The sequence below is a fragment of the Chinchilla lanigera genome, unplaced genomic scaffold, assembly GCF_000276665.1.
Source record: "Chinchilla lanigera isolate Chin_1 unplaced genomic scaffold, ChiLan1.0 scaffold00048, whole genome shotgun sequence".
NCBI classification, from domain to species: Eukaryota; Metazoa; Chordata; class Mammalia; order Rodentia; family Chinchillidae; genus Chinchilla; species Chinchilla lanigera.
Genome location: NW_004955449.1, coordinates 2408775 through 2432473, shown reverse-complemented (window position 1 = coordinate 2432473; position 23699 = coordinate 2408775). Strand labels below are relative to the sequence as shown.

Here is a 23699-nt window from a genome sequence, read left to right as displayed (position 1 = left end):
ATCCTCAGTTAGAAAAAAAAAAAAAAAAAAAAAAGATGTATAACCTGACAAACTGAAACTCATGAGGAGATCAGTAGGTACTAGGATAATACTCTCAATTCAGCTGCCCTCCTTTTCTCACTGTCCATAAAAAAAGACTACTTTTTTTTATGCACTAGAATTCTTTGTTGTTGTTACAGGGGATTGAAACCAGGGGCTTGCTCTTGCTCGGTAGATGCTCTGCCACTGAGGTACACTCCCACCCTTTTATGTTGAGAAACGATCTCATTATGTTGAGCAGGTTGGCTTTGAGCTTGCCATCCTCCTGCCTCAGTCTTCTGTGTAGCTAGGATTACAGGTGTGTACCACCGTCCCCAGCCAGAATCTCATCCTTAAAAAACCTCCCAATAATGTCCTTGTACTACATACTTGGGGTACATGATGTTACATGATCAGTTGGTACAGCCTCTTTGTCCCCTGTCTTACAATCCATCAGTCCTTCCCATCTAATTGTCTACCCTTCCCACATGCAAGATCACCTCCTGGGATGTAGACACTCCTTATGCTGGCTCCCACTGCCTTTTCTGCCAGACTTTGAGGTTGGTCACATCTTCATCATGGAGAGCTACACTCTTTTTGGAGTCTCAGAAGTGTTTCAAGAAGGGTTCTTTGATGGGAGTGGGTGGGGCATCCCTGTCCTTTGGTCCTCATTCTCCCTCTGCCATTTTAACTGATAATGATTAAGTATTGGAATCCCAGATGCTGAAGAAGCTTTCTTTCTGGAATTGGGGCTCCGTTTGTCCTGCGCTAGATACAGAGAAGAGAAAATGAAGAGGTGATCAATAGCAGACACTCCCAGCTGGTGTGTGATGGCTCAGTCTTCCAGGCTCAGGCTTCCCGTATCCTCCCTCGTCTGAGGACCCTGCCACTGTCTAACAGAGTCAGAGATAGGAATCACCTGGTGTAGAATGGAGAGCGAGTTTCTGCACATGCGTGGATCCGCTGTCTTGGCTGGAGTGTGGATAGAGAAGTGGCGAGTGGGACCAGCGGCAAAACACTGGCTCTGGACCTGGGAGGCGTCTCTCTGAGTGACCCTGGGACACAAGAGGCAATGGCTCATGGGGCCATGGAAGCCAGTGTGCTGAGAGTTGAGTGGTGAATGTCAGTGTTGTAGTCTAGTTATTCAAAAAGGAAAGGTTTTAACTTAAATTTTTGAAACTAAGATCTCCAAGATGAGAGGCTGTTAGGATTGTGTGAATGGCCAGGTGAATCTTGTCCTAACTGGATGAAATCAACTGAAGAGATTCCGGAAGAACATAAAGCTCTCAAATCCCAGGACCTCACTTCCCTGGATGCCTTTCTGAGGATGCACACCCCTTGCTACACCATCCCTTCCCATACAGTTACTTGTCTTGAGTTGCATAGAAATAAGGAAATTATTTTAAGAGTCCTTTATGAAAGCTTCATATGGTGGATAGGAATCCATTCACCTTACACTGAACACTGTGCTGTGTGTAGACCTGCGGCTGGGCTTATCCCAGAGACGGAAGCAGAGCCTGTCCCATTGCGGAGTTACCTGGGACACAGACACTGAAGAAGGAGTCAGGAGCAGTTAGTGGGGTTTTCGTATGTGCTATAAAGGACCAATTCATGTTATGAGAACATGAACAGGGGGATCGTCAGCCTGGAAGGTAAGATTTCTCCAAACGAGGTGGTTTAAAGCAGTAAGCAGAAGGAGGAAGCAAGAGAACAGCCGAGAGTCGTAGGTATTCCTTACATTGTGACTGTCTTCTCATCTGGGTGATTAATTCCCTGCTCTTGAGAGGTTTGCCGTTATCCCAGAATGTATGCACTTGAATTATTGGACTGGGTAGTATACTGACAAGGGAAAACGGACTTGTAAACTTCTATGGTTAGATAGGAAGGAGTTTGTTACAAGTAATTAAATGTTGACTACTCCAGTTTTGTGTGATGAAAATACTGTCTACTTGTGTCCTTCTAAAAAACTTCTATTGGTACATCTTACAGAATTCTAAATGTATCCATACTTGTATTTCCCTTTTCGGATATTTCTTTCATCTTTCTTCTTCTGAGACATCTTTCTATTACTGGCTTCAGAAAGTTCTCAGATCACTTCTTGAGCATCCTCCCTCTTCTGTGCCACTTTGTGCTTGAGAACAAATTTTACATTCTTCTCTGCAAAGGCTACCATATAAGGACTTACTGGGCCACCACACTATTGTATGAATGAGAGCCGTTTGTCACATTCGCCAGTATAACCAAATGGGAATGGCAGACACAATGAGTGAGTTCCTAGAAAAGAAGGCTGAGGTTTTGGCTTTGAGGTTGAAACTGGAATCTTGCAGGAGCAGATTTTCCTTGGAGTGCTGCTTGGAGGCACCGTTTGGAGTGGTACCTCTGGAACCTGCAGAGGTACTGTTGAAAAATCCTACAGTCCCACTTAGGCCAGTGAATTTCCTGTCTTTATTTTATTCAGTTTCTCAGTGGAAATTAAGGCAATGGATAGCAGGTGAGGTGGCAGGGTTGAAGGCTTCAGTGTGGATGCATGTGGAGAGGACCTGGATTTAAGAACATCCATAGCTGAACTCCAGAGAGCAGTGCCCTGCTCCTTTTGTGGGGACTGTTTTGGGGAGCCATACTACATGTGTGGGCACAATATCTGTCTATTGTGCCTTCTTTCTTGGGATTTCATTTGTTCAGTGTGCTTTCTACAGTTTGTTACTTGGAGGAATTATTTGCTAAACATTTTTTCAGTTTGCTTCTGTTTGGGACCAAAAATAGATTTGGATATTGATTTTGACCAGTGTCTTACCAAATTTTCTTTTATCCTATGAGTTTCATCTTTTGAGACATTTCTTGAAAGTATTAAAATTACCAGCAGTTTCTCCATTTTCTGGTTTGCTTTTGGTTTTGTCTTACTTCTAGCCTATCTTTAGCTGCAAAATATTCTGGCATCTTTCTTTTAGCATGTGCCTCATTGACTTTTGGATGTTGTTGTGTCGTCTTACATGGTTGTAGCTCATCCAAGATAAAGCAAGATGTGGGTTTGTTTGAATCTCCACAAAGATAAGCTCTCAGTCTTAAATAAATGTGTAAACGTATCCTGTGCCTCTTAGAACTGTCTTTATGCACACCACCAAATGACTGGAGTGTGTCCACTGGCATCTCTCTTGAGGGCATTGCACAAAGCTTAAAAGATGATATTAGGTCCTGTGGGCAGTATGTTGTCCTGATGCCTGAGGTTTTTATTGACTGGGACAAGATGGATGATTGCTTTTGCATGGACAGGTCCAGATCTCTACTATATGGAATCTTAATAAATCAGGGAGTTGGAGGTCATGGAAAGAATTATATGCACCAACAGATAACCATTTATATAAGAAATATTTTGCCACTTTTAAACATACATAAAGAGAAAGAAATATCATTTATCTTAGTTACTTTTCTCTTGCTGGGTGTTGCTAATGTTCAACACCCACAGTTAAAGAGGCAAAGGTTTTTTTAGCTCACAGTTTGCAGAGGTTTCAGTCCATAATCATGTGGCTCCCAGGCAAGGTGGCTTAGCAGACAGGCATTGTGGAGGAGAAACAGTTCATGACAACAGAAGACAACAAAAACAAGGAAGGAAAGAGGGAGACAAGCCTCTTTCTGTCCCTTATATTGTATCCAGTCTACCAGGATTAGGGTCATGTCAATCCAGTCAGTAGACTGATTTAGGAATCACCCTCCCTTAATCTTAGCACCCTTAATCCTAACATTGCACCATGAATCAATCACACATGAATCAATCTGAATCTAGATTCAGCCACTTCCAAAAAAGCCCCAGTGAAGTTTCAGAGGCTTTGGAGGGGGGCATCAAGGCACAAACCATAGCATCATTTAAAAAAAAAATCTTTAATTGTGTTTGGCTTTATACTTTAGCATACTCACAAAAATAGAAATTGAATCTATTTATATATTTATATTCTTGTGTTTCCAAACAAAATACTATTTGATTTATTACATTTTTGAGCAGTTCCACTAGGAGGTTAAAATAGTTTTGGGAGCCTGTGGATTTTTGCAGCCAAAATTGAAAAATAAAGTTTTAAGAAATTAAAGAAAAACCTTCTGTGGATTCATCAAGAAATCACACTTCCTGGCGTGGATGCTCAGGCGGAAGACTGCCAGCTGTGTCTGCTGGTGACGTTAGCATGATCAGTTCTTGCCAAAGACATTTTTCACTGTTTCTGCACCACAGTGCAGCTTTTGGGGATTCCTGTGTCACTTCAAAGTACCAAATGCTACAGTCCCCCTTGCAAATGAGAAGACTTGAACTGGTCAGTATGGAAAAGCAGAAGTCTGCTGCATATTCATGTGATGCATCCTTTTAAAAATTCAGAAATGCAAAATTTTCCTTCCCCAAATCTTTCAGTAAAGTTGATGCCCTGGGCAGATGCTTCCTGTTTGTCATGTAGCTCTCCTGGCCCTGTCACAGAGCTGAACACCATCAGGGGATCATGGGCAGGCCACTCGAGAAGGAAATGAGGTGGCAGTGAGGAGCACAGGCTCTGGGCCATGCTTTCCATTTCCTTACATAAATGCAGAGAACAAATCATGATGTAGTGGAGGTAGAACCAGAGCTGGATTAAGCTGTGAGGCTTCAGGGCAGTTGCCTTGGGGATATGGGTCTCTCAGAGGTTCTTGGGCTTGCCTAGGTTTTCCAGGATAAAGTGGAGGACATCCAACTGATTTGAATTTCAGATAAATAACAAAAAACTTATAAATATGTCCCTGTCATTTCCACAGGACGTGCTTACTTTAAGAGATTATTCATCATTTATTTGAAATTCAAATTTAAGTGGGTGTCTCGCCTTTATATTTGCAAAATCTGACAACTCTAGGCTTAGCGGTGCGCTTCACAGAAAAATACTGCTTAGGGAGGAACCACTTTAATCAGGTGTTCAGAGGGTGGATGAGAACGTGGTCCTGACTAACTCTTCTGCGGAGAGTCAGGCTGAGGAAATCAGGGTTAGCTTTGCCCTTGCAGGTGGGGTCTGTGTGCTAACCCACTTTTGCTTGGTTGTTCAGCATATGCAAATCTGGGTCATTGTCAGTCCTTGGGGACAAAGAGAAGCTGGCTGGTTCTTCTCCTCTGTTCAGCTTGTCTGCGAAATAAATTCTGAACCAACAGTTAAAGAATGCTTGAAATGGCTCCAGTTATCCACCTGTTTGGGACAGTCACGCATCTCAGGATGATCCTGATAAAAATCTGATGGATAGGATTCTAGTCACATGGACTGGGTTCCCGTCTGCTCTTTCCCCACTGCCTGAGATTTGAGGGGAAATTACTAAACACCTCCAAGCTGTATCTACATCTGCAGATGAGTAATGCCTACCATATAAAGCTATTGTGAGGGCTGAATGACTTACTATACGTAAAGCCAGTACACTGATTGCTCCCTAACAAGAACAAAGTAAAATGCCAGCTGTTCTTACTGTTATTCCCCAAAACATTGTGCTTGCTGGTTGTGATAGTTGTTTACCTAATGCCTATCTTACTTGAACATTCACACCTAGAGGACAGGGAACACATTCTGCTCCCCTGCCCACAGCATGTAGGGACAGGCACTTGGATGACTATTTGTTAAAATGATTGAATAGAGCAGTCACACAGAACTGGTTTTCTAACCAGAACTGAAATACAATGAGCATTGTTATTCCTGAGGATCTGACCCCTGCTTTTGGAGTGGCCTGGATCCAGCAAGTGGCTTGAGGACAGGAATCAATTTACCCCAGTGTGTCATGTAGTGTAATTTTCAGAGTCAGTCATGATTTAAGAGAAGGTAAGGGTGCATTCTTCTAGGTAATAATGTGAAACCCTCAGTTGTTAAAAAATATAACTTGGTACCTATGTTGGTATGTTTAGGTTACTATAACAAAATGCCATCGTCTGGGTAATTTATAAACAATAGGAATGTATTGGTTATAGTTCTAGAAGCTGGGAAGTCCAAGATCAAGGTGCCAGCATATTTGAATCTGGTGAGGTCTTGCTCTCTGCTTCATAGATGGCACCTTCTTGTGCCTCATGTGGTGGAAGAGGCAAACAAGCCCCCTCAGGGCCTCATATGAAGACAATAATCACATTCCTGAGAGATCACTTCCCAAAGACTGGGCACTTAATTCACATGTTAGCATGTGATTTTGGAGTTAATAACAGTATTTAGACCTTGGCACTACCCCTTTTGAAACATTAAATAAGTTTTTGATTTTAGCTAGTGGGGTTGCTAGGTTAACATTGGGAAAATGCACGGTATATGAAGATTATTTGAGAGGCTATAATTATGTTTTTCCCCCTGATGGCTTCCTCCAAATGCTTTTCTGTAATAGAGGACAAACACACACAATTAGTATTTAAAGCATTTTTAATGATACATTAAAAGTGTTAACTTATGAGCACCTACAAGTAAACTTTGAACAATGATACGATAGATACACTTGTTATATATAATAGAGCAGCCTGCAATGGTATGGAGAGTGGCTGAGCTGGAGATTGACCACACATTCAGGGCTAGAGCAAGGCCAGCCCCTAGAACAGGGAGCATCAGAGGCAAGGCATGTAAAAAAGTTTTTGAGACTAGAGCAAAGCCAGTCCAGCTGGTGTCTGGCCTTGTTAACTACTCTGAGAATGTTTCACTTTCAGTGTTCTCAGCAAAACACGGTGATCTTACACTTTTGACTCTGTCCTGCTCTTCTCCCTCTTTACTATGTATAAATAAAGACACAGACTGCACTGGGTTGACACTGCCTCTCCTTCAGAGAGGTCAGGTCCCACCTGGTCCCGCTTTCCTTTTAGTATATGTCTAGTTTTATTCTTAATCTCCCATTACCCCCTTTCAGAACCCTCCTGGCTGCATGGGTCACAACACAATGGGGCCTATATTTAAAGAAAAAAATTCTTGTTCTCAAGGAAAAATGGAAAGAAGTCTCTTAAGAAAAAAAAATACCTATTGAATTTTGAACACGTATACTTTTTTTTTTTATAATTCAGGGAATAAAAATAAGCATATTGAAAATGCAGTAAAACATCATTTGAAAATGAAGTGAACTTAATAACTGGTGATTCATTAAGTACACAGTGTGTTCATGGAATTAATATGTGGATAACCAAGCACCTACTGCATGCTGGGTGCTGTGCTGGACAAGCTCTGTGGCAGATGGGGTTTCTGTGCTCGATTTTTCTCAGTCGAAAGGAAGACTGAGGTTTCTTTTCTCATCAAACAGTTTGTGTTCCTCATTTATTTGTGCAAATGATGTTCTAAACCCCAGGTTGCTAGTAGTGAATCACAAGGGCGTGCTTTCTGAGCCTGCTCAGACCGGGGTCTTCCAGGAATTGTCAGCAATCATGCTCGGCCCATGTGACTTCCGTGTGAATTGCTGGATTGTTCTTCTTTACTGACTAACCTTCACGTCCCCCACCCCCAGAAATGAGTGCTGCTTTGCACATTTACTCTGGGCTTCAAATACTATTTCTATTGGTTTGGCATTTTCCTTCCCATAAAAGTTCACAGGTGCCTGAAAAATCTATATCATTTAAGGTAGAAGATGATTTACTGGGGCTGGGGATTTAGCTCAGAGGCAAAAGCGTCTGCCTGGCAAGCGCAAGGTCATGAGTTCGGTTCCCGGTACCAGAGAAAAAACCAAAAAAAAAAAAAGAAGATGATTTACTAATAATAGAATTAGTGTTGTACTCAAATGATTGTGCTTAACAAACCATAATTATGGACATATATGGAGAGTTCATAATTATAATCAAATAAAGCTGTAATAAAAGCGATAGGGTACCTTTCACGATTTACATATTTGTTCTTGGATGGCATTGTAATTAGGGCCATATGATGTTCAAATAAATGACTATAATTATAACTTTCATGCAGCCAAGCTACTTTTTTTTTTTTTCTTTTCCTGAAACCGCACACCCTTTCATCATCTTTACATGCCCACTGGCACCGCTGATGAGGGAAGATGAAGGTCCAGAATCTTCTCAGTGACTGGAGAGCCCTTGTCCTGTCTCCCTTTGCCCCTAGCTTGGGAGCTCCCTTGTCATCTTCTGAACTCCCACTGCCATTCTGCCAGCAACCGGAGCTGCGTCCCTCTCTGCCCCACTGACCTGGAGCTGAGGAACAAGGTGGCAGAGGCGTCAAACCAGAATCTGAATCACCTGGTGATGTTGGATCAGAGAGAAACTGCATCACCTCCATCCAGCAAGTGAGGGAAAGACCTCAGATGGCACGGGTTGGCGAAGGATCCGAGATACTAGGGTAGAACCTGCAGAATGGTAGAAAGGAAAAGGTTCTAAGTAAGGTGCATGCGTAAGCGATTATCCAGAGCAGGTTACTTTGGGGAGTGAAGGAAGGCACTAGTAGTAATTCCCCTGGGACTCTTGGTGTCAGTCATGACTGTCTCCAGGAAAACCCCGTGTACTGTGACAGTACTTCTAAGTGGATGTTGGAGAGAGAAAGAGGAGCATTAAGATATGGTCAGGGCTGAAGGGGCTTACAGTGCTCTGTAAATGTCATGGAAATGCAGGCTGCATGGTATTACAAGAAGGATGCTATAATATTTGATATATTGTCAATCTGAGAGTTCAGAAGTTTGAGCAACTTAGCAGGGGGCCAGGGTGCTCACTTTGTAAACGTCCTGAGCCTGTGCAAGAGGAGGGCATGGAGATTGTGTGAGTGCTACCCCTTCGGTGGTGGAGGGATCCTGCTAATATAAAGGAGGAAAAGATGCTTGTTGTTGTCCCCCCTCGCCCAGCTTTGCTCTTTCTGCTTTTGCTGTCTTCCACGGCCTTGAAGTGCTGCCCTTGTGCCATGCCACCCTGCCTTGGAGCCAGCTGATTATGGACTGAAACTTGCACAAACTGTGAGCTAAATAAACCTTTTCTTCATTAATTTTGGATGTCGAGTATTTTTTCCTCAGCAAGAGAAAAGTAACTGAGACAGATGCCTTAACATTTCTGTCCTAAGTAGTCCCTTTCTCTTCCATTTCATTCCTTGCTATAAGATTCATTTTCTTTTTTCTTTTTCTTTTTCTTTTTCTTTTTTTTTGGTACAGGGAATCGAACTCACGACCTTGTGCTTGCCAGGCAGGCACTGTGCCACTGAGCTAAACCCCCAGCCAAGATTCATTTTCTAAAGTGATGTCTGATTTCTTTTTTTTTTTAGTTAAAAAAAAGTTTAAAAAAATCTCTTCTGCCCATCATAGTAGTACAATAAAGGCTGCACCTTACTGCCTGGCATTCAGGCCCCACTCTGACCTGGTCCCACTCTTTTTTTCTTCCCTCAGTCTTTCTCCTTGATGAATCTCTTGAACCTCAAACCATTTGGGCCACTAGGTACTCCTAGCTGGTAATTTTCTGCTTCCACATCTTTGTTCATGCTTTATTGCCTGCCGTCTGGAAACCTTTCACCCTCTACTTGTATCTACACAGTTTCTGCTTGCTGTCCTTGACCTAGTTAAAATATGGGCCATAATGCTGTGGGAAGCCGAGAATTGGGAAAAGGGGGGTTCTCTGTGAAGGTTTCTCTACTCACTTTTATTTAATCGCTCCCCAAACTACCAGGACTTTTTATACTGACCTCTGTGTACCTTTAACTGGAGCCATATACTGCTTTTATCATTGCATTACTATTGTTTAGATACCCTTCTTAGATTCCCTGATAGATCAGAAGCTGTCATAGGACAGTGTCAAGGTGTGGTTCTTCCCTGTAATGCTCAAAGACCTGTGCTCGCTGCTTTGTGATTGAGGGACATGCAACCGGCTTGTTGAATGAAGCATTAGAGACTAAAATGCAAAACTCTGATGCTTTTTACCTCTGCTTGAGTGAAGAAAAGTTGATGGTAGGGATGATGATACTTCCTGCTCTACTGTTCAGAGACTTGGGACTGGAGTGAGTGTGGGCTTCTGATCCTTGCTGGCCCTCAGGTGTGGCTTCTGGTCCCTCACAGGAGGACGAGGAGAGTTGGCATTTAGGAAGTCTGTTATGGCCTCTCCACCCAGAGTGGTGTCGCTGACCTGAACAGTTGTAACAATATCCTGTTGCTAAGTGGACCATATGTGACTGTAGCAAGGCCCTTTTCTTATGTCAGCTCTGACCGGCCACTTGCTTTTCTCTGTCTAAAGGCATCTTATTGCCTGGACAGTCAAAATCGTTGGTGTCATATTACATGTAGTAATTTGAACTTTACCTGAAGCTATGTGAAGCTCAGCTACCTTTGTATGAAATCAACATTCTGTACATTATCCTATGTGCTGGATGATTAAGTCTGATCATTTTTCTTTTTTTAATTGGGATATGTTTGCAGTACATAATAATTGCATTCATCTTGGGGAACTGGTACATATGTGTATCACATCTTGATCGTTTTTACTTTCCCTTTTCCTCCCTATGCTCTCCTCTCTTCTCCCCTCTTCCCCAGGTCTGGTCATTTTGAAAACCACAATGACTAATAGTACAAAGAAAGACAGTCGAATTGCATTTCCATCCTTAACTGGTCACAGCCCCCGCCATATGTCCTTGGCGCAGATCACCCGCTGCCTGGGGCTCTTCATTCTCTGCAGTGAGCCGTGCTGGAAATCTGTGTCGGTGCGAACTGCTCTTGCCATTTCACATGCAGAAGGGGACCCCCAAAGCTGTTTGGGGAAAGAATGAAATTCAGGGCATCTGTTTTTTCTGGCATTTGTAGTTTTAGAACTATGGAAATGAAATGTAGCCGACCTGGCAGATAGGACAAAGGTTTTCATCTAATAAGAGCTTTTCAAAAATGATTTCAAATATTTGCTGTACTAGCACCTCAGATTGATTCACTATTTACTATGAAAGCCTGAACCTTGTAAAAGAGAAAATAATTTGACTATATCTTGTATAATCTCAAGTTTACTATTCACAGATAGGATGTTATTACAATATAATCTGCAGTTTATAGAACAGAGCCTGTTAAGAGAACATCATTCTAACAAAATCTCTAAGTGTAATTTGGCTTAACAGCAGATGTGCAAAACCCAGGTACACTTTGGCTAAGATGCTTAGGATCTGAGCTGCCAACTAATGACAAGGTGACACTTTGACATCCCCTCTGATTTATTTTTATTTACTGGCTCAATATAGGACTACTCTCAGAAAATAGACTTTTCTAAAGCTGGACAAAATGTCAGTCCACGTCTCTGTTGCACATGAGAAAGTCAAGGCAGGGAGGTTAAGGCAGGAAGGTTAAGGCCCTTACTCAGAGCAGTACAGCTTGACGGAGAAAGCGCAACTTAGGTGATGTAGTATCTACTGCACATTCTGTTGGTCACATGGCCAACCTAGATTCACAAGGAGAGGAAATAAGCCCTTATTATTTTGCGGGGGCAGGACTAGGGATTTAACCCAGGACCTTTGCACTGAGCTGTATTCTCAACCCTTTGTATTTTTTTAAATTCTAAAAATTTGAGACAGGGTCCCACTAAGTTGCTAAATTGTCCAAACTGGACAAATGTACAGTCCTCCTGCCTCAGCCTCCTAGAGTACTGGGATTACTGGCATGAGCCACTGTGCCCAGCTAAGTTCCATTTCTTGATGGAGGTAATGACAAAGCATTTTGTGGCCATGTTAATTCACCATACTTATAAAGCAAACATTTTACTTCAGATATCTTAAACTCTTTGGGCTATTACTGCATTTTTAATTGGAAAACATTTTGCCAGTATTTCTCAAGTATTTTTGCCATCCATTTTTTCTGTCTTCTGGAACTTCAGTAGATTAAACTTTTGTGCTTTTGTCCCACAGACCACTGAGTCACTATTTTTTACAATCTTTTTTCCTCTGCGCTTTAATGTAGATATTTTTTGTTGTCTGCCTTTAATTTGGATATTTTTTGTTGTCTGATATATTTTCCTGCAGTGCCCAATCTACTCTTAAGTTCATACAGTGAATTTTTTCTTTCTGCAGTTTGTAGTTTTTAGCTTTAGAATTTTCATTTGTTTTTAAAGAGCTCGATCCCCAGTACCAAAAAAAAAAGTAATTTCCATTTCATTACTAATGTTCTCCTTCCTTTCACTCATTATGCTAAATCTTTTCCTTTAAATTCTTAAACATACTTATCATAGCTGTTTGAAAGTCTTGTTTGGTATTTTCAACATCTCTGTCCTCCGGATTTGTTTCTGGCTGTGGACCTCATTTTCCTGCTGTGTTCATTCACAGTAGTTCATGATTGTGTGTTAGATCCTATGACACATGACATGAGAGTTTGGATTTCATTTCTTCTTTTAAAGGTTGGCTTCTGTTTTCATAGCAGTTAGCTTATTGGCCAATCCACTATGCTTATTTTAATGTATTTTGGTTTTTTTGAGACAGGGTCTCACTATGTAGTTCAGGCTGACCTTGAACTCACTATGTAGCCCAGGCTGGCCTCAAACTCACAATAATTCTCCTGCCTCAGCTTCCCAAGTTTGGAATTATAGGTGTTTTCCACTACCATGGTTGGCTTCACTGGGCTGATTTTTAAGCTTTGCTAGGGTTGGTCTAGGTCTCGGCTACAGTGGCTTTTTTGTAGTCTCTGTGAATGTCCAGGGTGGTTAGCGGGGTGCATCTGTTGTGGCCGCTCAGAGCCGCGCTCCTCAGCCCCGTGCGTCTGTGGAATCTCCACGCAGCTCGCGCACGCTGCGGGACTGTGGTCTGCGAGCCTCTCCATGAGCACTGGCTCCCATATCTGCAGCCAGTCTCTTAAGGGAGTCCTGGGCTGAGCTGTGGACCTCTTTTAGGTCCTTTTCTCTGGCCTGTTTCACCACAAATTCCAGCCACCTAGGTGTCCCTGAATTCTGATTGCTGTCACCGACCCAGGGAGTGGCATGGCCTTTCTTTGCCTATGCCCCAGAAGCTGTTTCCAGGGAAAACATCACATCTATTGTTGCATCTCTTTCGCATTTCCCTTCTTTTGGGGATGTCTGAAAGCAGTTACTTCATACATTTTGTTCAATTTTATGTTTTCTATGGGAAGATCAGTCTGTACTAGTTTCTCTGTCACGTGCAGAAGTGGAAATTCTCTTCTTTTTAAGGCCCTCCCTCCTCTTCCTTCTTTCTTTCTTCCTGTCCTGGAGATCAAACTCACACATGCTGAGCATGTGCTCTACCACTGAGTCCTTTATTTTTTTTAATTAAAAAAAAAATCTCTTATATTAGAAAAAATATAACTGCCATTCTGCATAATGCTTAAGTGACCAATCTGGAGCATCAAATACAAATTTCAGGGAAATAAAGACACCCATACGGCTTTGATTCCTGGCCAGTACTCGTGTTTCAGGAAGGGACTTGTGAGCTGATGAGATGAATTTCAGCTTCACATCTTTTCCCACCTATGCTGTGGATTCTTCAAGTTGTCACCAGGAGGGGGCGCCAGCAGCAGCAGTTGCTGGATGCACATTTGGCCCCGGATGGGGAGGCTGTGAGATGCAAGGGGAAGCCATGAGGAGCTGGGACTAAAACAATGAATAACTAAAAGCCCTGAGGATTTTACCCACACAATTAACTCACAATCTATATCTTTCCAAAAGCCATACACTCCCAACTGCTGTCCAGTTTGAGGAAGTCTTTTTCAGACCTCCCCTAGTAAAAATGCCTTTCCCTCTGCTGCTGTGGGCCAGGCCTCAGGTGTGCTGAGATGCATAAAAAGTCGAGAACCACTGTTCCAGGCCAAGTAATGTCATATTTCTGGCCTCTATACATAACTCCCCTTCCTCCATGTTTGCTCCACATTCTTTCTTCTTCCAGGCCAGGAGTGGAGAGAGCAGGAGGATCTGACTCCTCAGAGTCCTCTACGGGGCACCACTTCACCCCCTTGGCCTCCTGATTTTTGGTTGTAACAGTGGCACTTTTGAATAGCGGCCTCACATTTGAGAGGAGCACTAAGTTCTGTGGGACGGACGATGCTGAGACCCTCTGCTGCTGCCGGTGGCGCAGATTGCATACAGGAAGGGAGTCATCAGATCCAGCTTAGCTGAGAAATGCTGTAAAGAAGCATCAGTTTTCTGACTCATCCCAGAAGCTATTCTAAAATTTAAGGCACCTCCCAAAATTGTTTTATACTGCTAATGTTAGTAGAGTAGATTGCAGAGGGAAAATGACAACAAGTTCGATTTTGTGTGCTCCTTGGGGTCCAGTCAGTGTCCCAGTTTGGCCAGGGGTTGGGAGTCTTGTGGCTGAGAGTGGGTGCTGGTCCTCTATGCCCAGCCCATTGATCCTGTGCTGATTTAGATGCAGGGGAGATTTGGGGGAAATGGTCTGGTAAAATTGATAAGGCTGTACTTTGATTTTGTATTGTATTTACATTGTAACCAGACCAATCGCAACACTTCTCAGAAAGGCTTCCCTCCCTCTCTTTTCACTCACAACTACAGAGCCCAACATTACACAGGCGTTAGCACTGCTGTGCAGTGGGAATTTGCCACTCAGAATGGCCCTGGGCCCCAGAACTGACATCTCTCACTCCACCGTGGACATGGGGCATGGTTGTCATCTGCAAAGGGGAGCTGGCAGTACTTGAACCTTATGTATTTGTTTGGGGCCAAAATGGTGGCTGGCAGTGAACTGGAGTCATGATTCTTTTAGGGAATTTGGGACCTTGAAGGGGACACTTCCCTCTTCATTATTCTGCAAACACGAGAGCAAGCGGGTGTGATTCCTACATAAGACCTGCACACCTCATGTCTCTGTTATCTGGTGGCAGAGGTGCATGATTTGGAAGGGGTGCAGACACCTGGGCATGTCAGCCTCAGCTGTGAGAATGCAAAGTTGCCACTGCCTCTGGGATCTCAGGCTCCATCCACAGGATTTTTCTGAGATTACCCAGAACACTGGCAGAACCAAGAGCTTTAGCCAAGAAAGTGCAGTGTGTGTGTGCGTGTGTGTATCAGGGTGTGCATGCATGTGTGTGTGTGTGTGTGTGTGTGTGTGTGTGTGCCGGGGGTGAGTGAATTGGAAACTCACATGGAGAGGACGTCAGAGAGAAGGTTTCTAGGGAGAGGGGCTGTTGCGATGCCATGTATCTAACTTCACAAACCAAATGACCAAACAGTGGTGGTGCTAGAGAGAGACGAGAAGGAAGGATTTCAGGGAGATTTTACAGTAATGCTGATGGGGGCCTTGTGGAACTTTCATCCACAAGTGATATCCTTTTCTCTTTGGAGTTCCCTTCCCCTTCTTTTTCTATTTCAATTGTGCTTCTTGCCACGCTTCCCTTTAATAATTGTGTGTGTACAAATCTCCCTTGGCCAGTTTTCACCTTGTGGCTGGGGGGAACACCATCTTTGTATCATCAGAGTGCTTTATTCACCTCCCATCTACATGTTCTGTAAATATTTGCAGATTGAATGAATGTTTAACTCCTTTCTGAGTTTTGTTGACATTGTTGGGAAAACTTGCAATTAGGAAAGAGAAAATATCTCAGTATTCTAAGTGGTTAATAATCATATAATTAAAATGATAACATGATAAGTGGTAAACATCTTGAGTTTCAAAGACTTTTGATATATCCATGTCATCACTGGCATCATAAACACACATGATTTAGCATACTGATACTAACCTGTGTATCTGAATATTTTTTAGTGTAAAATAGGGTTCATTACACCTGCTTCATTTATAGAGCTATAATGATCAAATTTTTCAATAGGTGTGTAATCTATTTGAATAATTAATACTGAGTACATATAGTTTAAGATCTCACTGTTAAAGAAGAATACGGGCACATGTATCTGTAAGCCATACAAAAGGCACACAGGTGTTCTAGTATGTGTGTTTAAGCACTTTGTTCATTGCTTTCATTAGATCATTCTTTTAAAAGGTCTTGCTGGCGAATAATAATGATGGTGGTGGTACTTGTAATAATAATGGCTTCTGTAGGCTTTTGTGATTTATAAAGCTCACATGTATCATCTCAGATTTGTTAGCTCCCCAATAGGGGAGGGAGTTGCTCTTTACAATGCTAACTTTCTGATCTAACAAAAAGATCCAAACTTAACTACAAAGTCCTTTTAGTGCAGGTTTATTCTATTAACACCACATCTGATGTTCTGAAATATATATACTGATCCTTAAAAGACATCTGAGAATGAAACTGCATAGTACAGTATTGAGGAAACTAAGCCTTTTGCATTCCTGTAAGATGACAGTATTAAAATAGGGCACTGTGATCAGCATTTCTTGGCCAAACCTTCTGTTTGAGTATGGGAAGCAGCTGGGCAGAGAGCAGTCGTGCTTCACCTTCCGTCCCTTTCCCTTCTCTTTTTTACCCATTTTCTGTGCCGTACAGGTATAACTGCTGGAGGGTTGGAATCTGCTATCCCAGGACGTCCCCCAGAGCACCAGCAGGAGTTGGCACTGAGGGACTGAGCTGAGGATGGGAGGGAGGGGCTTTTGTGACTGCAGACGGTTTGCAAATGCAGAAGTCATCAAAGGGGTGGGTTTTTTGTTTTTGTTTTTGTTTTTGTTTTTTTTTGCTCATTTTATAGTTATTTTACATTCTTTCCCACAAGTGTCTATCTGATATTACTCTGTGCTCTGCCTCAGCCAGAAGCCAGTTACACTGAGGTAACCCAGAGATGACTGCATCAAGATTTAAGAGCGCATTACATTTTCAGATTGCATGATGCATGTAGGGAGTACTCAGAATTCCGGACCTTTGCAAGCCCATGTACACCTGACTAGTAGCCACCGTGTTCACCTAAATTGAAGTCCAGAACAGAGCACTGTTGCTCTCCACAATACAGTACTTATTATACTGTGTAATGATTTTTGTTACATGGCTCCTTCCCCTCTAGATTGTGAGTTTCCCGTGGGTGGTGTTGGCATCTTGCTTATCTTTGTTCTCCGGGAAAAAAGTGTCCAGTGACCATCAGAAAACAATACAGTTTACTGAATAGATGAATAAAATGAATGTGCATTCATGAACGATGTGTTCAGTGAGTCATTAAAGATTCCGTAGGTTGTGACAGTTCATACTGTAAAGTTTAAGTCTTACTAGCTTGAGTGACATTTCTTTGAAAGGTAGATGTGACAAAAGCTACAAATAAGTTTTAAAACCATTCCTTAGGGATTATAAAATGATCTAATAAAATGATCTTTTTGATACTGATAGCCATTACCATCATGATTTATTTAGTAGTGAAAAGAATTTTGTTTCACCAGCAGTGTATTTAGTCTGAGCCTTTTGCTGACTCAGATGTGTTAACCTCAGTTGCTGTTTGATTTAGAAAGTTTTCTATAACTGACTGTGAACTTCATCTGGGAAGAGCTGAAGAACCATGAAAAGAAGAAAGAAAAAAACCAGACACACAAAGTGATTCACTGGTTTATAAGAAAAAAAAGACCCAACTGGAACTTATGGATCCTTGGACAGCCAAATAAAAGTGTTATAACAAAATTCTTTAGACTGGGCTTATAAATGACAGAAATTGGTATCTTCTGGTGGATGGAAAGCCCAAGATCAAGGTGCTAGCAGATTAGGTGTCTAGTGAGGGCCCGCCTTCTGGCTCATGGACAGCATCTGTTTGCTGTGTCTGCACGTGGAAGACACTCTCTGGGTTCTCTGTTATATGAGCACTAATCCCAATTCATGAGGGTAGACCTCCTAAAGTCCCTACTCCCAGTACCATCACTTTGGGGGTTAGGATTTCAACAGAGCAGTATTTTGGAGAGGGGGATAAGCATTTAGACCACAGAAGAAAGATATCTCCAAGAAGACAAAATTTACATCATGAAACATGAAATAAAATGAGATAAGATTCTAAAAGGAAGTGCTATCAACTGGATTTCAGGAGAGAACTTTATAAGGAAAAACTGCTTGAAAGAAGTGAAATCCAAGCTGGGCCATACGGAAATTAGTCAGTATGTGAAAATAACTTTGAGCTGATTTTCTCTTGCTGTGTAGCAAATGACTGCAAATTTAGTAGCTTAAAGCAGCACTCTTGTATTAGCAGGGGCTCAGCTTGACTGGATCCTTCGCTCGGCATCTCGAAGGCTAAAATCAAAGTGTTGACTGAGCCGTGTTCCTTTGTGGACATTTTGGGGACCTCAGTCAGCGCTCACATAGTTTTTGGCAGACTCCAGTGCCTTGCAATTATAGAATGGAGGGCTCTGTTTCCCCGCCAGCTATCAGCCGGGCTGTCCGCACTCTTCACCATGGGGTCCTCCCACCGGCCCTCATGAGACACAGTGGCTTCCATCTCAAGGTCTGCAAAAGAATCTCCCACTTCTTCCACATTCTATTAAAGGGCTCACTTGATTATCAGGGACCACCCAGGAGGAACTCACTATTGATTAGCTCAAAGCCAACTGTGGACCCGAGTTACATATGCAGAGTGTCTTTACCTTTGCCCCTCTGTGAACACAGGCCTGGGAGTAAGGCTTTCTTACTTCTGCTGGGCTGTGTTGGCTAAAAGCAAGTTAAGTCTCCTGCCTACACTCGAGGGGGATTTGCATGGGGGGTGGGTCATTGCAGGAGCACTTTTGAATCCTGCCTGCTCTGTGCAGTTTCTAGTTTTGCAAATAATTCTTCTTTGAGCTTCTATTTTATTTTATTGTGGTAAGGACACCTAATATGAGGTCTACCCTATTAAGAAATTTTTAAATGTACAGTACCTTATTGCTGTTATGGACACAGTGTTAGACAGCAGATCTCTAGGCTTATTCCTCTTACATGACTGAAACCCTTCACCATTCTCCTCTTTTATTCTATGGATTTGATGTCTGTAAATACTTCCTGTAAGTGGAAACATGCAGTGTTTGTCTGTCTGTCTGGTTTATTTCACTGATTGCTGCATATCATATAATTTCCTTTATTTAAGGGTAAATAGTATTCCATTCTATGTATTTTCTTTCCTCTGTTGATGAACATTTAGGTTGGTTCCACATTTTGGCTACTATGAATTGTGCTGCAGTGAACATAGGAATGTGCCTGTCTTTTCACAATCCTAATTTTAATTCTTTTGGATAAACTTTTGGAAGTAAGATTGCCAGATCAAGAGTAGTTTTAGTGTTGACTTTTTGAGGAATTCCTGAACTTTTCCATAGTGATGCCTCCATTTTAGTTCCCCACCATAGTGTGCAGTGGTCCTGATTTCCATATATCTTTATTAATACTTGTCCTTTTTTTAAATACTAGCCGTCTTGACAGGTATGAGGTGATAACTCATTATGGTTTTGATTTGTGTATCCCTGATGGTTAATGACAGTGAGCACCTTTTTCTATATCTATTGGCCATTCCTATTCTTCTTTGGAGAAGCACTTATTCAATCTTTAGCCCATTTTTATTCCTACCTATGTAATTAAGTATTTTTTGCTGTGCTGGTGCTCAAACCTAGGGCCTTGCACATGCTTGGCAAATGCTTTACCACTGAGCTATATCGTCAGCTCATAGCTCATTTTTAAATTGGATTATTGGGCTTTTTAAGAAACTACTGAGTTGTGGGAGCTATAAATTATCTGTTAAGAATTTTTTTTTGTGGTGGTGCTGGGGATGGAACCTAGGGCCTTACACAGGCTAAGCAAGTGTTCTTTCTACCATTGAGCTACACTCCCCAAGTGACTTTATGTATTGTTATTTGAACACGTTTTAAAAATGAAGTCTTTTTAAAATGTGCTTTGGGTACTAAATGCAAGGTTAAGGAAAATAACATGTTGTACTTGGAACTCTTACTTGGGGGACCAGCTGTCCACAGTTATTAAGGAAGAGGAAAGGAGCCTGGTGTGAGTTATAATTAAAGAAATCATATCATCATTTTGATACACTGCAAGAACTTCCGAGCCAGTCTTTTGGCTGCTGGTGTTGACTGTCTCCCATCTGCCTCTATTCACAGTCAAGGTGATCTTTCCAGAATGTGCCTCCAATCATGTCACTGCCCTGCTTAAAATACTTCTGCTGACGCTTAGTCAGACACAGCTTTCTGGCTTCTGGGACAGGACCACTGTGATAGTCAGCTTCATGTTCCTAGTACGTAGTTTGTGTGCCCTTCATTCGTGCTTCACTGGGACCATGGCAGTGGGGTTAGGGGAGGAGCTGGATCTGAGAAACAGTAGCAGGTAGAGTTACCTGGATATGGTGAGAGAGGATACCTTAGTCCATTTGTGCTACTGTAGTGGAATACCTGAGACTGGGTAACTTCTACAGAACAGAAATTTATTTCTTGTGGTTCTGGAAGGTGGGAAGTCCAAGATCAAGGTCTCAGCACCTGGTGAGGGGCTTGGTGCTATATCATAACGTGGCAGAAGGTGGAAAGGGGTGAACCTTGTTCCACAAGCCCCTTTGGTAGTGGCATTAATCCATTCAAGAGCTTAACACCTATGACCTGAACATCTCCCACTCCGCCCCACTTCCCAACACTATCCCGTTAGGAATTACATTTCCAGTACATGAATTTTGGGGAACACATTCCAGCTACGGCAGAGGGTGAGCTGATTCCACGCATCGAAGTAAGGAGTGTGGATACAGTAGATGTGGGAAAAGATGAGTTCAGTGTGAGGTCACTGTCGAACATCACACTGAGGGCTTCCTGCGTGCCTGGCCTTGCCTGAGTACTATAGGACCTGCAAAGGAAGTATCAGACACAATCTTTACAGAGATGAGAAGAGATGTAGCATTATGAAGTTAGAGATTCGCAACAGGAGAGGGGCAAGAGAAGGATTATCACCAGTGCTACGTTCTGGAAGTGGAACAGTAGAAGTGTCAGTTAATAGCTGAATGAAATTCCCCCCGCTCCATGAAAGGCCCAATAAAAGTAATGACAGATAAACACTCTTTTCATTGTTTTGGACCTTAAATATTTAATTAATGGGTGACATTGTTAGAACCTAATTTGAGGCTACACAAAAACATCAGAAGTTTGACCTTATCCTAGTTTGTCTCAGATTGATTTTGTCTTTCCATGTGTCTTTTGTCTCTTAGCAATCTGGTTATGAATCATTGAAATTCTTTTTTGATTCCTTTGGACCATATGGAAATTACGTGTTTTTCTTCTATTGCTTTCTAGTGCTTGCTTTCTTCTAAAGTGTTAATCCGGATGTCTTTTTAAGCTGCCCTTGTCTGCCTTCCTAATATAGGCAAGGTTCTGGGGAAAATAAACAAGAGGGGTGCTGCTTTCTTTCTGGAATGGATTCCAATCTCTGCTTATCGCAGAGATTTCCTATGTGAATTAAGAAGAATCCACCATGTTGATGTCCAGCCAATTTCCAGCTCATCTGATTTTGTGATCCTCCTAGAGTGACTTACATGCTACCAGGGAGGCAGCGATGTGACTCCCTGCTGGTTCCAACACTGCTTCCCAGGAAGTGCACTCTGCTGACTTGGCTCCCCACCAGGGCGCCTCTGCCAGCTACTGCTGTCCACGCTGCTTGGGAAGTGCTTTCCCAGGCACACACAGACTCTCACTGAGAATCACCTGCAGCACTGGATTCACTGCTGAAGTTCCAGACGCTGTTCCAAAGCCCTGAACCCTTTGCTCCTGTAAGGAGTTTAGAAAGCCTTCCAAAGGAGCGGTAGGTGGGAAAAGATGCTGATACTGATATGTGATGCTTCCCCAGTGTTTTGCATTGCTGTACAGTATACCACAGGCTTAGTGATTTATAAAGAAAAGACTTTTTTCTTACAGCTCTGGAGTTTGGGTGGCCCGTGGTCAAGGGGCCCGCACTTGATGAGGGCTTTCATGCTGTTCGATCTCACAGGACAGCACGGTGCATAAATGTAGGAGCAAAAGGGGTGGGGGGTGAAGGAGGGTGTATTAGTCACTTTCCCTTCACGGAGGCAAAATGGCAGATACCTGCAATTTAAAGAAGAAGCGGTTTATTACGGCTCACTGTTGCCGAAGATTCAGTCCATGGTCAGTTGGCACCATGGCAGAAATGACGTGGTGGAGGGAAGTTGCTCAGCCCATGGCAGTCAGAAAGCAGAGACAGAAGAGAGGAGCTGGAGACAAGGATACACTCTTGCAGGTTACACTTCCACCTCCAACCAGGCCAGGCCCCACCTGCCACAGCACATTTAGCTGCTGAACTATCAGTGGATGAATCCATGGATGAGTAGAGCACCCCCATGGTCCAGTCACCTTCCAAACACACAAGACTTTGGGGGAATATTTTAATTCTAAACCATAATGTAGGGGAAAAGGGTTGTAGTCACTCTCTTATCCAGAGCCCATTCCCCTGACAAGCAGCATAGCCCATGCATGAGGCAGAAGCTGCATGGCCTAATCACCTCTTAAAGGTCCCACCCCTTAGCAAGGTGCACTGGGGAGTATGTTTCCAGTGCTTGAGCTCTGGGGGACACATTCAGACCATAACACTAGGTAATGCCTGCAAATCCCTCAGTTCTTTTAGGCACCTTGCAAATCAAAAAATGGAGCACAAATGCATCAAGGTTTTCCTTGTTCTTCCCCAGGAAGCAGAACCTGAGCCCTTTCTGCAGGCACTGGTTGGAAGGCTAGCAGGGTTGTTGGCATTTTCTTTGAACTTAGTTTTCTTGGGCCTAAGGGTATAATGCGGCAGGGAGCCTCTATGCTCATGACAGCTTGTGCCTTAGGTCTCTCCCATAGCGACAGCTCATCTGTTCATGTCTTCCAAAAGTGCCTGTCTCTCATGGGGGATGTGTCTTCCTCTGACAATCTCCCAAGCTTCTTGGAACTCTGGTGCATCTAACTCTGCAGCTGCACCAGTCTGGCCATCGGTCAGTGTGGCAGTGGTACCCACCCCTCCTCTCCGGCCTCATTTCAGTAGCTTCACACAGTGAAGGTTTATTCGTCATATATACCAAGTTTTTTGTAGGTTGTAGATTGTTCTCTAGCTTGTATCTGTAATACCTGAAACATACACCTTACACCTGTATTAGTTTCCTAGGGCTGCCAAGGCCAGATACCACAAGCTAGTTGGTTTAAACACAAGTTTATTCCCTCATGGCTCTTGGGCTAGAAGTCTAAAATTAAGGTGTTGGCAGGACATATTTTCCCCGAAGTCTATAGGGAAGAATCCTTTCTTGTTCTTTTCCAGCTTTCAGTGGCTGCCAGCAATCCTTGGCACTCCTTGCTTGTCTACACATTAGGCTCTGTCTCCACACCAGCTTCCCATAACTGTCATCCCGTGTCTCTGATTTCCATCTTAATGGTCTTACCTCAGAAGTGATGCATGATAGTTTTGGTCACAGCCCACTGGCCTGAATATGGCCCAACATAACTATAAGGGAGGTTGGTAAATTCAGGAGCGCTACAGGTATTTGATGAACATCATCTGTGAAATCCCTATGAAACTCTTTTCCCTTAGTCCTAGAAGGCTCCAGGGCACACATGAGGCTGAGTAGTTATTGAATAGTATGATGTGTCATCAGGAAACACCACTAGACTTGGAAAACTGCTCAAAGAAAGAAGGAAAACAGTTTAGATAATTTTGTAAAGCCATCTTACTTTTATTTGGTTCTTCAGTTTATTTTAATCCAGAGGTCATAAAATGGTGGTCAGTAGATTGCATCTGATCCATAGATGTGTGTGTGTGTGTGTGTGTGTGTGTGTGTGTATGTGTGTGTGTTTGTCCCACACAGTGTTTAAGAAGTATGAACAAGCATCTAGATAGCAAGTTTTCCTTGTACAACTGGAAGCTCCAACAATATACAAGCCCATTTCCACAGAAAACCAGTAATAAGAACT

At 42.7% G+C, this 23699-nt stretch overlaps 1 protein-coding gene across 2 annotated transcripts in view; it reads left to right on the top strand.

Annotated features, from left to right (window-relative positions):
• Window positions 1–23699, top strand: part of Rapgef4 (Rap guanine nucleotide exchange factor (GEF) 4) — a 281014-nt gene that overhangs the window by 20894 nt on the left and 236421 nt on the right. The gene's annotated exons all lie outside the window — the stretch shown is intronic.